General features: G+C 40.9%; 1 long non-coding RNA gene across 4 annotated transcripts in view; it reads left to right on the top strand.

The window, feature by feature from the left end:
• The window catches only part of LOC125620592 (uncharacterized), a 372,396-nt gene extending 364,961 nt beyond the window's left edge, over nt 1-7,435 (top strand). For 3 of the 4 annotated variants that reach the window (XR_012664581.1, XR_012664578.1, XR_012664580.1), the window contains 3 exons: nt 3,376-4,164; nt 5,220-6,180; nt 6,829-7,435. This is a non-coding gene — a long non-coding RNA (uncharacterized LOC125620592). The remainder of the gene's footprint in view (nt 1-3,375; nt 4,165-5,219; nt 6,181-6,828) is intronic. The other variant, XR_012664579.1, reaches the window with a different exon arrangement.
• The last annotated feature ends 5,734 nt before the right edge of the window (nt 7,436-13,169 follow it).

Below are 13,169 nucleotides of genomic sequence, written 5' to 3'. Positions count from 1 at the left end.
TCAACCACTGTACATGTTGTTCCTCAATTTTGCAAGTTTTCCCTCATCTGATTTGGCTTTTCAGAGGCTCTAGAAAGTGCTTTCTACACTAGCTGATCAATGCATTATCACATTATAGAGGGACTTCCTCAAGTAAGAGATCCCATTTCCAGACTCACTGCAGCAGCACTCAGTATTAGAAACCAATCCAATTTTCTTAAAGGAGTTAGGAATTTATATTCTCTACAATTTTTTCCTACTCCTTATTTCAACAGGAAATACTCTGCTAAGGTGTATTTACCTTAGTTCTCAGGCAACAACCTTCTTTCAAATCTAGAAGGGATGTTTTGCCATAGCTCAAAACACAGGGACTCTACCCTCTGTGAAGGCAGCAATGTTGAGTTCTTGGTGAAATAGGAGTTTGAACATATGGAAGGAGTGTGATAACCTGTCAGTTGGTAAATTTGGGCTAAGAGTACAATTAGTTGAAAGGGACAGGATTAAGCAGCTTAGGGTCAATAGTTCTCTTTAAATGGTTATAATTGTTAAAGGAAATCAACTTCAATCCAAGGGTCAAATTCTGTGTCTTCCCCCGGAAAAGGTCGAATGAGGTTGGCTCAAAAATTTTCTGCCCTTGTTCTGGCTCCAAAGAAAGCCCACTCCTCACACCTTCAATGAGAGCATTTCTGAGGAAGTACCTGGCTGCTTTTTACATATTCACATACAGATGCCCTCAGCTATTGCCCCAGCATAGTTTATTCTCACCCTGCGGGCTGCTTAAAGCAAGAATGCAAACATGTTAACATCCATCCCCTCTAGTTGACCAGACTGGCAGGGGATAGGTTCCCTTGGGGTCCTGGTGAGCCTGGCTATGGGCATTGTCACCTGTCCCTGCAGCCTAATTGGGCCATTCAAAACCTACTGCCTGGGCATCCCCTGGCCTTGGGGCTTTTAAGGTTCTTCCTTGAGTGAATGGACATTTGACACCCAACCTGCAATCCCAACCCTTCCCCACCTCCTTTATCTGGTTATGTCCATTGCTGCAGTTGAGTTATGGGTTATGCAAGGTTTACAGGTCTGCTCTTCCAGTAACCTAGTTGGGTTGGAAAGGACATTTCTTAATGGCAAATTAACTGTTTTTCTGTCCACAAAATATCTAGAAAACTTAACAAATGAGATGTTTTCATGAGTACATCCCAACTTTTGTAGGTTGCAGTGTGAGTTCTTTATAGTTTTTATGGATTGTAATTCCAAGATTGTGGCCAGATGGTGATTGGCCTGCGCCTGTTGTTTAACACAGGGTAGGATTCAATGTGTTTGCACAGTGTGCACCTTTCACCTGTGCCGTTAAGCTTCAGACGTGGAGAAGGCAGGAGGAATTTGGATGTTTGGTGCCAAATATCTAGGTTGGTTGTATGGAGAGCCCCATCTTAAGTTATGGGTTTAGCTTGCATGCTACCCACTACCTGCGGGGTAGTAGTTTGGATTGAGGGAACTGGTTGGTATCTTCATTTACCTTCATGTCATGTTTTAAAGTAGCAGACTTCCGGGCTACCCATATCCCTATGTATTAGCCTTATTCTACTGCAGTGTTTGTCCATTCTGCTTTTCCAACGTATCTATGGACTTGTCTGTGGGGCAATTCAGCCACGTTATCTGCACTGGCTAGAATTTTGTGTTTCAATACTTTAAAGAAAATCTATTTTTTCCCCTGGAAACTGTCTGTCTGTCTTTTAATTTTTTGTTGGAAAATTTCTTTCTTTCTTTCTTTCTTTCTTTCTTTCTTTCTTTCTTTCTTTCTTTCTTTCTTTCTTTCTTTCTTTCTTTCTTTCTTTCTTTCTTTCTTTCTTTCTTTCTTTCTTTCTTTCTTTCTTTCTTTCTTTCTTTCTTTCTTTCTTTCTATACAAAAACATAGACCTCTACTTTTTAAAAAGTATAATGAAAACAGTATGTAATGGTTTTTTGCAGTTTCTGTTGGCTGTCTCAGAAACAGTTAATCAATAATGTTAGAGTAAATACATCCCTGGTGTATGTCCATTGATTTAAATGAAGTTACACCACAGATGAATTTTATCCAACTCTGTTAACTCTGTTTAGATCAAGGGATGAATTTGGCTCATTCTTCCCAGGAAAATGAGTATGTTCACTGAGGACATCATTAATAATAACACTGCCCAGAAGTAAACTCAAAGGACCAGATTTTTAAAATCAGTCTCTAAGCATTGCAAGCAAGTTTTGTATACTCAAAACATGTAAAGTGCATGCATACTGGCATTTGAATGAGCAAGTTGTGAGTACTTAGACATGTACCTAAATTATTTGTAAGCCATTTGTTATCCAAACTTGGATGGAGAGTGTTAGAAGCCAAAATGAGGACAGCTAAAGATTTGGTTCCAAGTCTCCTGTGTGTGTTTGTTGCATGAGCAACAAAAGGACCAGGGAAGGGAGGACAGAACAGTGATTTATTTTCCCAAGTATATACTGTTTAAGAGTGATGCTGGACAGTGTCCATTACCAGATTACACTATCAATAGTTTTAGTATTATAAATAGTATGATATCATACTAGTCTGATATTTTCCCCAGTCTTTGAAATATTTAACATTGTCGAGAATGCCCACATAATCATCAAATTTTATTGTCTTTCTCTGCATATCCAGAATTCATCAATGGATAAAAATAAAAAAGAGAAATCTTTAAAAAATAAAACAAAAATTTTATCCTGTGGTAATTTATAGTTGCTTCCTTTTATCTATTTAAGATGCTTCAGTTCACTTTGTTAGCAAATTTTTCTAGACAAGTACACCAATTTATTATTACTAAGCATCCTTCTTAGGAATGTCTGAAATGTCACATCTATTGTTTTAAATAAGATCATAAAGTTAATTTTTAACCACACAAGTGATACACTAACAATAGAGCAAACAAAACATAATTAATAGTTTTATGTCATTCATCAAAACCATTTTATTTGCTGTCAGCACCTGCCAAATGGAAAAAATGTTTTGACTTAAATTAAACATTGTCAATAAATTAAGCCACTTATTGTTGGAAATATAAAGCGTGTGTGTGTGTATATATATATATTGTGTGTGTATGAATTTATATACACACTGTGTGTAGAATATACACACATCACCAGATGTATTTAAATCCCTCATTTGGGAGAAAATGAAACGCATATCTGTTTGCATTGTATATATGGCAGAAATTGTAACGTCATAGCCATGGATAACCCCACTACATTAGTTCTAGGGCTTGTGTTAAAAAAACTTTTTTTGTCTCTTCCTGTATGAGGTTTTTGTGTTCATTTTTATAATTAAACTCAAATGTATTTAACTGAAAAACCTTTTAAAAATAATTGTATCTATATTTCATTATGTGTATCTCCTCACAGGAAGAGCCATACCAAATCACAACAGTGGTTCACCTGAAGAAACAGAGGTCCCATTTATTCATCACATGTGCACCTTAGACATCTAGAATAAAGTCCTGACGGGAAACACTTGATGGATGAAATACTTTGCTGTTGTGAAATTAGCTGGTCTTCTCATGCTTTTTATTTATAATCTGTTATATATTCTTGCACAGAATAATTTGGCTTGGAACAGGGCAAGCCAGAGACTGGTTGGTTTTCAAGCAAATGAGGAATATTTGAGGACTAGGACAATATTAATGATATGTTATGCTACAGTTAGTAAACTTTTCCATTCCAAAAACTTATGGAGTAATGCTATCAAGTTTTGGAATATTATTAAGTCTTTGGAAAAGAAATCAACTTCAGCTCATTTGCCAACAATGATTAATTCTAACATTAATGATCTGATAAGCAACAGATGGTAGAGACTTGTAATAATTGAGTAGTGTTGTAGAGGCAAGTTATATACAGTACTATGTGATTATGCTTTAAAACAGGACCATAAATTACAAACATATCTTAAGCTTTCTTTAAAAATGAAGAACCTAAGTCTGAATTCTCAAGCTGTGAATTCCACCTTTTTCCATGGCCTATTTCTGAAATAGAAGCCTTTCAAGAACTTGTCAGTTTAGATTAAGAAAAGTCCTATGGGTGCTCCTAGAAATGAAAGACTAGTAAGCCTTACTTCTGGACCTGCTAACTCCTTGAAACAGAACACCTAGATGAACATATATTTGATAAGAGCACACCAGCAAGGACTCCACAAAGGTAAATCACACTTCTCCAATCTACTAGAATTCTTTAAGTTTACCAACAAAATAGCAGATAAAGCAAAACATGTTAATATAATTTATTTTCCTTTCATAAAGCTTTTGATAAAGTACCTCATAAAGGGCATTTAAAGAATCTAAATAGTGAGCAGCAAAAGTTTGGTCATGGATTAGAAATAGGATAAGAGGAATAAATGATCCATTTTCAACATGGCAAAAAGGTTAACAGTAGGTTCCCAGAGGATGGAGTCCAGCAATGGTGTTTCATATATTAATTTTCATGAAGTGGCAAATTTGCATATGACAAAATAATTTAGCTTAGTCAAGCCTAGAGGAGTCTGTGAGGCATTCCACAGGCGTGCCCTAACAAAGTTAGGCAACACAATGGCAAATAAAATTTAATATTTTTAGATGCATGGTAATGCACATTGGATAGAATTATTTGCACTATTCATAAACATTGATTGAGTTCTAAATGAGCTATACCCATTGAGGGAAAAGACCTGGGGTGAAATCTTGGCTTTACTAACATCAGTGGGAGTTTTGCCATTTATTTCAGTGGACCAAGATTACATCCCTAATCATGAGGACAGCTCATTGGAAAAAGTCTGCTCAATTCAAAGTGGTGGTCCAAAAAGCAAACAAAATAGTCGGATGAATAAAGAATTGGATAGAAAATAATACTGAACATATTTTAATATCAGTGAATGATACACCCACTTGGTGAATACAGTGTTGAATGCTCCTCTCCCTATATGAAAAAAATATAGAGCAGAAACAAAAAGGGTCCAGAGACCAGCTACAAAAGTGATCAGTGGTGTGGAGAGACTTCCTTATATGGATAGATTGAAAAGAAAAAGACAAGTTTAAGGCAAGAGAGGAGATGGATAAGAAGGGATTTGATAGTGGCATATAAAATAATAAATGAGGTACAAATGTTAAATCTGGCTCTCCTATTTATCACTTCTCATGTAATTGCAAAGGGACATCCCATACAATAGCATGTCAACAAATTTAAAATGTATAAAAGGGCTTTTTTTTTTTTTGGAACAGTGAAACACATAGCCAAAGGATATCATTGGAGCCAGGAACATTGCAGGATTTCCAAGCCCTGGTCTACACTATGAGTTTAGGTCGAATTTAACAGTGTTCGATCGATTTAACCCTGTACCCGTCCACACAACCAAGCCATTTTTGTTGACTTAATGGACTCTTAAAATCGATTTCTGTACTCCTCCCTGACGAGGGGATTAGCACTGAATGAAATTGACATCGCCGGGTCGAATATGGGGTATTGTGGATGCAATTCGATGGTATTGGCCTCTGGGAGCTATCCCAGAGTGCTCCATTGTGACCACTCTGGACAGCACACTCAACTCGGATGCACTGGCCAGGTAGACAGGAAAAGACCCGCAAACTTTTGAATTTCATTTCCTGTTTGGCCACCATGGCAAGCTGATCAGCACAGGTGACAGTGCAGATCTCATCAGCAGAGGTGACCATGGAGTCCCAGAATCACAAAAGAGCTCCAGCATGGACCAAACAGGAGGTACTGGATCTGATCACTGTATGGGGAGATGAATCCATGCTATCAGAACTCCATTTGAAAAGACAAAATGCCAAAATATTTGAAAAAATCTCCAAGGGCATGATGGACAGAGGCTATAACAGCAGTGCTGCATGAAACTTAAGGAGCTCAGGCAAGCCTACCAAAAAACCCAAGAGGCAAACACCTGCTCAGGGTCAGAGCCCCAGACATGCCGCTTCTATGATGAGCTGCATACCACTCTAGGGGGTGCCCCTACAACTACCCCACACCTGTACGTGGACTCCTGCAGGGGAGTCTCACACAACAGGAATGAGGAAGATGATGAGGATGGGGAGGTTGAAGATAGCGTACACCAGGCAAGTGGAGAAACCCTTATCCCCGACAGCCAGGAACTGTTTATCACCCTGGAGTCAATACCCTCCCAACCTGGGCTCCCGGACCTTGAAAGCAGAGAAGGCACCTCTGGTGAGTGTAATTTTGTAAATATAATTACAGTTTAAAAGCAAGTGTGTTTAATGATTAATTTGCCCTGAAGACTTGGGATGCATTTGCAGTCAGTACAGCTACTGGAAAAGTCTGTTAACATGCCTGGGGATGGAGCGGAAATCTTCCAGGGACATCTCAATGAAGCTATCCTGGAGGTACTCCCAAAGCCTTTGCAAAAGGTTTCTGGGGAGGGTAGCCTTATTGTGTCCTCCATGGTAGGACACTTTACCATGCCAGACCACTAGCACGTAATCTGGAATCATTGCTAAAGAAAGCATGTCAGCAAGTGGTCCTGGTGTTTGTTGGCATTCAAGCAACATCTCTTCTTTATCTCTCTGTGTTATCCTCAGGAGAGTTATATCATTCATGGTCACCTGGCTGAAATAGGGGAATTTTATTAAGGGGACATTCAGAGGTGGCCATTCCTGCTGGGCTGTTTGCCTGTGGCTGAAAAGAAATCATCCCTGCTGTTAGCCACGCGATGTGGGGAGGGGTGAAGCGATTATCCCAGAGAATTGGGTGTGGAGGAGGGGTTAGTTGGGTTTGTGCTGCACGTTAACCTGAAAACATCAGCCCCTCCTTTTAAATGTGCCTTTTTCAGTTTTACTCCCCCTTTTTTTCCTCCAGCAGCTGCAAATGTTTCAACGCTGCCACTAGCATCTCCATCCCAGAGGCTAGCGCAGGTAAGAAGGCGAAAAAAACGCATTCGCAATGAAATGTTCTCTGAGCTCATGCAGTCCACCCAAACTGAAAGAACCCAGCAGAATGCTTGGAGGCAGACAATGGCAGAGTCCAGGAAAGCACAAAATGAACACAAGGACAGATGGCTGGAGCAAGAGGAGAGGTGGCGGCAGCGTGATGAGAGGAGGCAGGATGCAATGCTGAGGCTACTGGAGGATCAAACTGATATGCTCAGGCGTATGGTTGAGATGCAGGAAAGGGACAGACCACCACTGCAGCCCCTGTGTAATCAACCACCCTCCCCCACAAGTTCCATAGCCTCCTCACCCAGACGCCCAAGAATGCGGGGGGGGGGGAGGGAGATGGCTCCGGGCACCCAACCACTCCACCCCAGAGGACTGCCCAAGCAACAGAAGGCTGGCATTCAATAAGTTTTGAAGTGCAGCGTGGTCTTGTCCTTCCCTCCTCCCCCACCCCTCCCAGGCTACCTTGGCAGGTATTCCCCCTATTTGTGTGACAAATTAATAAAGAATGCATGAATTTGAAACAACAATGACTTCATTGCCTCTGCAAGCGGTGATCAAAGGGGGAAAGGGAGGGCGGTTGGCTTACAGGGAAGTAGAGTGAACCAAGGAGGCGAGTTTTCATCAAGGAGAAACAAACAGTACTGTCACACCGTAGCCTGATCAGCCATGAAACTGGTTTTTAAAGCTTCTCTGTTGTGCAGTGCACACTGCTGTGCTCTTCTAATTGCCCTGGTGTCTGGCTGCACGTAATCAGTGGCCAGGCGATTTGCCTCAACTTCCCACCTCGCCATAAATGTCTCCCCCCTTACTCTCACAGATATTGTGGAGCACACAGCAAGCAGTAATAACGATGGGAATATTGGTTTTGCTGAAGTCTAACCGAGTCAGTAAACTGCGCCAGAGCACTTTTAAACGTCCAAATGCACATTCTACCACCATTCTGCACTTGCTCAGCCTGTAGTTGAACAGCTCCTGACTACTGTCCAGGCTGCCTGTGTACGGCTTCATGAGCCATGGCATCAAGGGGTAGGCTGGGTCCCCAAGGATAACTATAGGCATTTCAACATCCCCAACGGTTATTTTCTGGTCTGGAAAGTAAGTCCCTTGCTGCAGCTGTTCATAAAGACCAGAGTTCCTGAAGATGCGAGCGTCGTGTACCTTTCCTGGCCATCACACGTTGATGTTGGTGAAACGTCACTTGTGATCCACCAGAGCTTGCAGCACCATTGAAAAGTACCCCTTTCGGTTTATGTACTGGCTGCCTTGGTGCTCCGGTGCCAAGATAGGACTATGCGTTCCGTCTATCGCCCCCCCACAGTTAGGGAATCCCATTGCAGCAAAGCCATCCACTGTGACCTGCACATTTCCCAGAGTCACTACCCTTGATAGCAGCAGCTCAGTGATTGCATTGGCTACCTGGATCACAGCAGCCCGCACAGTAGATTTGTCCACTCCAAATTGATTCCTGACTGACCAGTAGCTGTCTGGCATTGCAAGCTTCCAGAGGGCTATCACCACTCACTTGTGAACTGTGAGGGCTGCTCTCATCTTGGTATTCTTGTGCTTCAGGGCAGGGGAAAGCAAGTCACAAAGATCCATGAAAGTGCCCTTACACATGCGAAAGTTTCGCAGCCACTGGGAATCATCCCAGACCTGCAACACTATGTGGTCCCACCAGTTTGTGCTTGTTTCCTAGGCCCAGAATCAGCATTCCATGGCATGAGCCTGCCCCATTGCCACCAGGATGGCCAAATTGCTGGGACCTGTGCTTTGAGAGAAGTCTGTGTCCATGTCCACATCACTCTCATCACCGTGCTGCCGTTGCCTCCTCGCCTGCTTTTGCGGGTTCTGGTTCTGCATATACTGCATGATAATGCGCGAGGTGTTTACAATGCTCATAACTGCCACGGTGATCTGAGCGAGCTTCATGCTTGCTGTGGTGTGGCATCTGCAGGAGAGCAGAGTTGCAGGGGAAGCGGTGATTGGATGACCAGTTTTGCAGACCTACTGCACCGTCTGCTGCTAGGACACAACAGCTGAGCGGGCTGCACACTTGCCATGGTATGGCGAGACAAAAGCAGCCGAGCAGAGTTGCAGCGGAAGCGGCAGGTGACAGCAGTCATATAGAGGACCTGCGAGACCAGCAGGAGAGCAGAGTGGTAGCGGAAGTCGTGAATGACGACGGTCATATAGAGGACATGTGAGGTAGATTTCATAGCACCAGGAGAGCAGAGTGGCAACGGAAGTGGTCGTTCGATGCCGATGGTTAGCCGTTCTACTGCACTGTCTGCTGAAAGCAGTATGGCACCCGCACGGAAAAAAGGCGTGAAACGATTGTCTGCCATTGCTTTCACGGAGGGAGGGGCAACTGATGACATGTACCCAAAACCACCCGCAACAATGTTTTTGTCCCATCAGGCTTTGGGGGCTCAACCCAGAATTCCAATGGGTGACAGAGACTGCGGGAACTGTGGGATAGTTACCCACAGTGCAATGCTCCGAAAGTCGATGCTAGACTTGGTACTTTGGACGCACTCCGCAGACTTAATGCACTTAGTGGGGACACACACAATCAACTGTACAAAGTCACTTTCTAAAAAATTGCCTTCTATAAATTTGACCTAATTTTGCACTGTGGAACAGATTGTTTAGCATAAGTAGCTAGTACATATTATAAGTGACCATTCAAGGTAGAGTGGCCAGTTAACACCTCTGCAGTCATAGGACAAAAAGAGGGGGTTAGTAGGTTACAGATTGTTGTAATAAGCCATGAATCCAGTGTCTGTTCAGTCCATGATTTTTGGTGTCGAGCAGAGTCATGAATTGAAGCTCCCAGGCTTGTCTTTTGAAAGTGTTGTGTGCAGGTTTCCTTTGAGGATTAGGACTGATAGGTCAGATATATGGTCCCTTACAGTATGTGCTAACTACTTATGCTAAACAATCTGTTCCAGCTTGCATTTTATTGTGACAGTGGATGTACCTTTCCCAGACTTGAAGAAGAGCTGTGTGTGGCTTGAAAGTTTGTCTCTCTCACCCACAGAAGATAGTCCAATAAAAGACATTACCCCACCCACCTTGTCTCTCTCTAATATCCTGGGACCAACATGGCTACAACTACACTGAATGAGCATATTAAAACATTTAAAGTAGTCCCTCGTGCCCCCATCTCATTAATTAATTAATTAATTCATTAATCTATTTATTTCTAATGCCAAAGTCCGTTTTCGCAGGTCATTTAAAAATGCCTGTTAATCAAAATATTTTATAATTTTTGGTATTATAAGAAGTGGGGAACTTAGCTTATAAAGCAATCAGAGCTTGATCAAAGACCGCTGTCAACCCTCCCTCCTGCACACATGCACATTGGAACTTCAGGGCAGTTTGTAAGATTTGATCAACAGTAGATCATCCAGTAATGATAGCCAGAGATTTGAAGAATCAAATTGCAATTTTACTACTGAAGCTCAGGAGATGTATTCGTGTTCTGTTTCAGCTCTCTAGGTAAAACGACTTCTGATTTGGTATTTCAAGCAGTGAATTGCCGAAATAATTCTGTGGCATCTGAGTTGCAAGAAGTTGGTTCATAACGTCCTACCATTGTCAATGAGCATTTTTTTTTGCAACGTGAATTTTTTAGAAGTCATTTTTATGCTACAGTACAGTTTCCTACACAAAACAGTAGAAACAGCTTACTAGCCAGAAATGCTTAATGATTAGGGTGGTGCACAACTGAGGCATTACCAGTGAACTAGCTCACTTACTGATTTGTTGCCAGGTAGCGAGCCAATTAGCAGTGCTGGTTATTATTTACATTTCATGCTATATATCACTAAAATTGTGTTGTTGATTTATCATTTATATTGTTGTATTGTCAGCATAATTTATTCAGATCATGCTGAGAAACCTGGAGAATTAAGTAATAAAGAGAATGGCATAGAATATGTCTATATTCAGAAATATTTACTTGGTTTTTAATGAGACTGCAATATTAAGGTAAATCATGGATTACTTGGCTATTAAATTGTTTTGGAAGCAAACCTGTTAAAAAGTTTATTCCTTATATTTTCTGTAAGAAAGTGGTTTGCTTTATTTCTAATTTGATTTTTTTGTTAAATAAGTTGCTTTTATATTTGTTGGCTTAAGGACTAAAATCATACAAACCCAAATGACTAGTAGATTATAACAAAGACGATGGAAATTAATATTGTGTTTAAGGTTTCCAGTGTCCATTATTTGTAGAAGGCTTTTTCTTCTCTATTCTCTTGCTATGTATTATGACTGTATCTTCCTAATGGAAATCAGGCTTAGTTAATTGTTTTTTTGGACTTAGACATTTTCTGTGGCCCATTCTGGAAGTATAATATATATGGTTAAACAAATAGGGGGGCAAACCTCTGAAATCTACAGGATGTAAATACTAACAATGTTTAAGGGCTCTCAAAACATGAATAAAATGGAATTACATATTCCATATTACAAAATGGGATATGAACTTATTTTTGGTTTTTGTGGTTTTTAGAGTCAAAACGAAATTACTTTAAAGTGTGTTGATGCTACATACAAAACATGCTCACTGTCTTCTGATGCAAGTCAGGTGATCTTGTACTGATTTATATACAAATATACACGCACAATGTCTAATCAAATTCTCTGAGAGGGGTGTGTGTGTGTGTGTGTGTGTGTGTGTGAAAGAGAGAGAGAGCTTTTTCTCCAAATCCCAAACGTTGACCCAGGAGATATTTTTTTCTACACAGGATATGCTCTGCTAACTAGCAAAGGACTACTACATGTATGTTTTATAAGCTTTGACTTTTTTGCTGGAGGGGTACAGAACTTTTCTAGCCCCATTGTATCCGCTGATATGATAGCCCATTGCCTAATAATCTCCCACCTTGCCTTACTGAAATCTTTTTGACTTTCTGGTAGACTGGAAATTTGTCCAGTGTTGTTCTTCTAGTCAATAATCCTTGCTTGGAAGAGTACTGTATGGAAAAATCCTGGAAAAAATGTTCATGGTTCAGAGACAATGCAATTTCTTTAGAAGTTTGTGAAAACTATCTTTCTCTAGCACCAAGAATTCAGTATTAAGTGAAAAAAGTGTGTTGTTTTTCATGGATCTATCAAAAATACTTTTTTTGGGGAGGGTGGGCTACTTTTGCCAATACTGCTTATTTTTTCTGCACATTGCTCTGATATAAATGTAGAAACAACTAAAACACATTTCCTCTAGTCTATCAAAATGTGGTGATCTTCTGAAAGTGACCTTTTATTTAAACAGCCCTATTGACTCCCACGCTTGCATTTCCTGCCAGCTTCATGACACGATTCTCAATTTTTGGAAGGCTTGCTCTTCATTGTGACCCTTGTGAGCACATTCAGACCTGAGATGGAGAATGAGCCTACCAGGCAAATAGCAATAAGCCTTGAGCAGCCATCTCACCAGTTGTTTAGCTTAGGTCCTGTCATAAATATAAAGGGAAGGGTAACCACCTTTCTGTATACAGTGCTATAAAATCCCTCCTGGCCAGAGGCAAAATCCTTTAACCTGTAAAGAGTTAAGAAGCTAAGGTAACCCCGCTGGCATCTGACCGAAAATGGCCAATGAGGGGAAAAGATTCTTTCAAATCTGGACCGGGAGAACAAATGGTTTGGTCGGTCTGTGTGATGCTTTTGCCGGGAATAGATCAGGAATGCAAGCCTTACCACTCCTGTAAAGTTAGTAAGTAATCTAGCTAGAAAATGCATTAAATTTTCTTTTGTTTAATGGCTTGTAAAATAAGCTGCGCTGGAGGGAATGTGTATTCCTGTTTTTGTGTCTTTTTGTAACTTAAGATTTTGCCTAGAGGGATTCTCTATGTGTTGAATCTGATTACCCTGTAAAGTATTTACCATTCTGATTTTACAAAGGTAATTCTTTTACCTTTTCTTTAAATAAAATTCTTCTTTTAAAAACCTAATTAATTTTTCACTGTTCTTAAAATCCAAGGATTTGGGTCTGTGTTCACCTGTACCAATTGGTGAGAATTATTATCAAGCCTTCTCCAGGGGTGTAGGGCTGGGGGGGGGGCAGGTATTTTGGAGGAAGAGATCTCCAAGTGGTGTCTTTCCCTGTTCTTTGTTTAAAACGTTTGGTGGTGGCAGCATACTGTTCAAGGACAAGGCAAAGTTTGTATCTTGGGGAAGTTTTTAACCTAAGCTGGTAAGAATAAGCTTAGGGAGTCTTTCATGCAGGTCCCCACATCTGTACCCTAGAGTTCAGAG

The sequence above is a fragment of the Caretta caretta genome, chromosome 12 (assembly GCF_965140235.1).
Source record: "Caretta caretta isolate rCarCar2 chromosome 12, rCarCar1.hap1, whole genome shotgun sequence".
NCBI classification, from domain to species: domain Eukaryota; kingdom Metazoa; phylum Chordata; order Testudines; family Cheloniidae; genus Caretta; species Caretta caretta.
The sequence above is the reverse complement of the archived record's forward strand: the minus strand, read 5'-3'. Positions and strand labels throughout refer to the sequence as shown.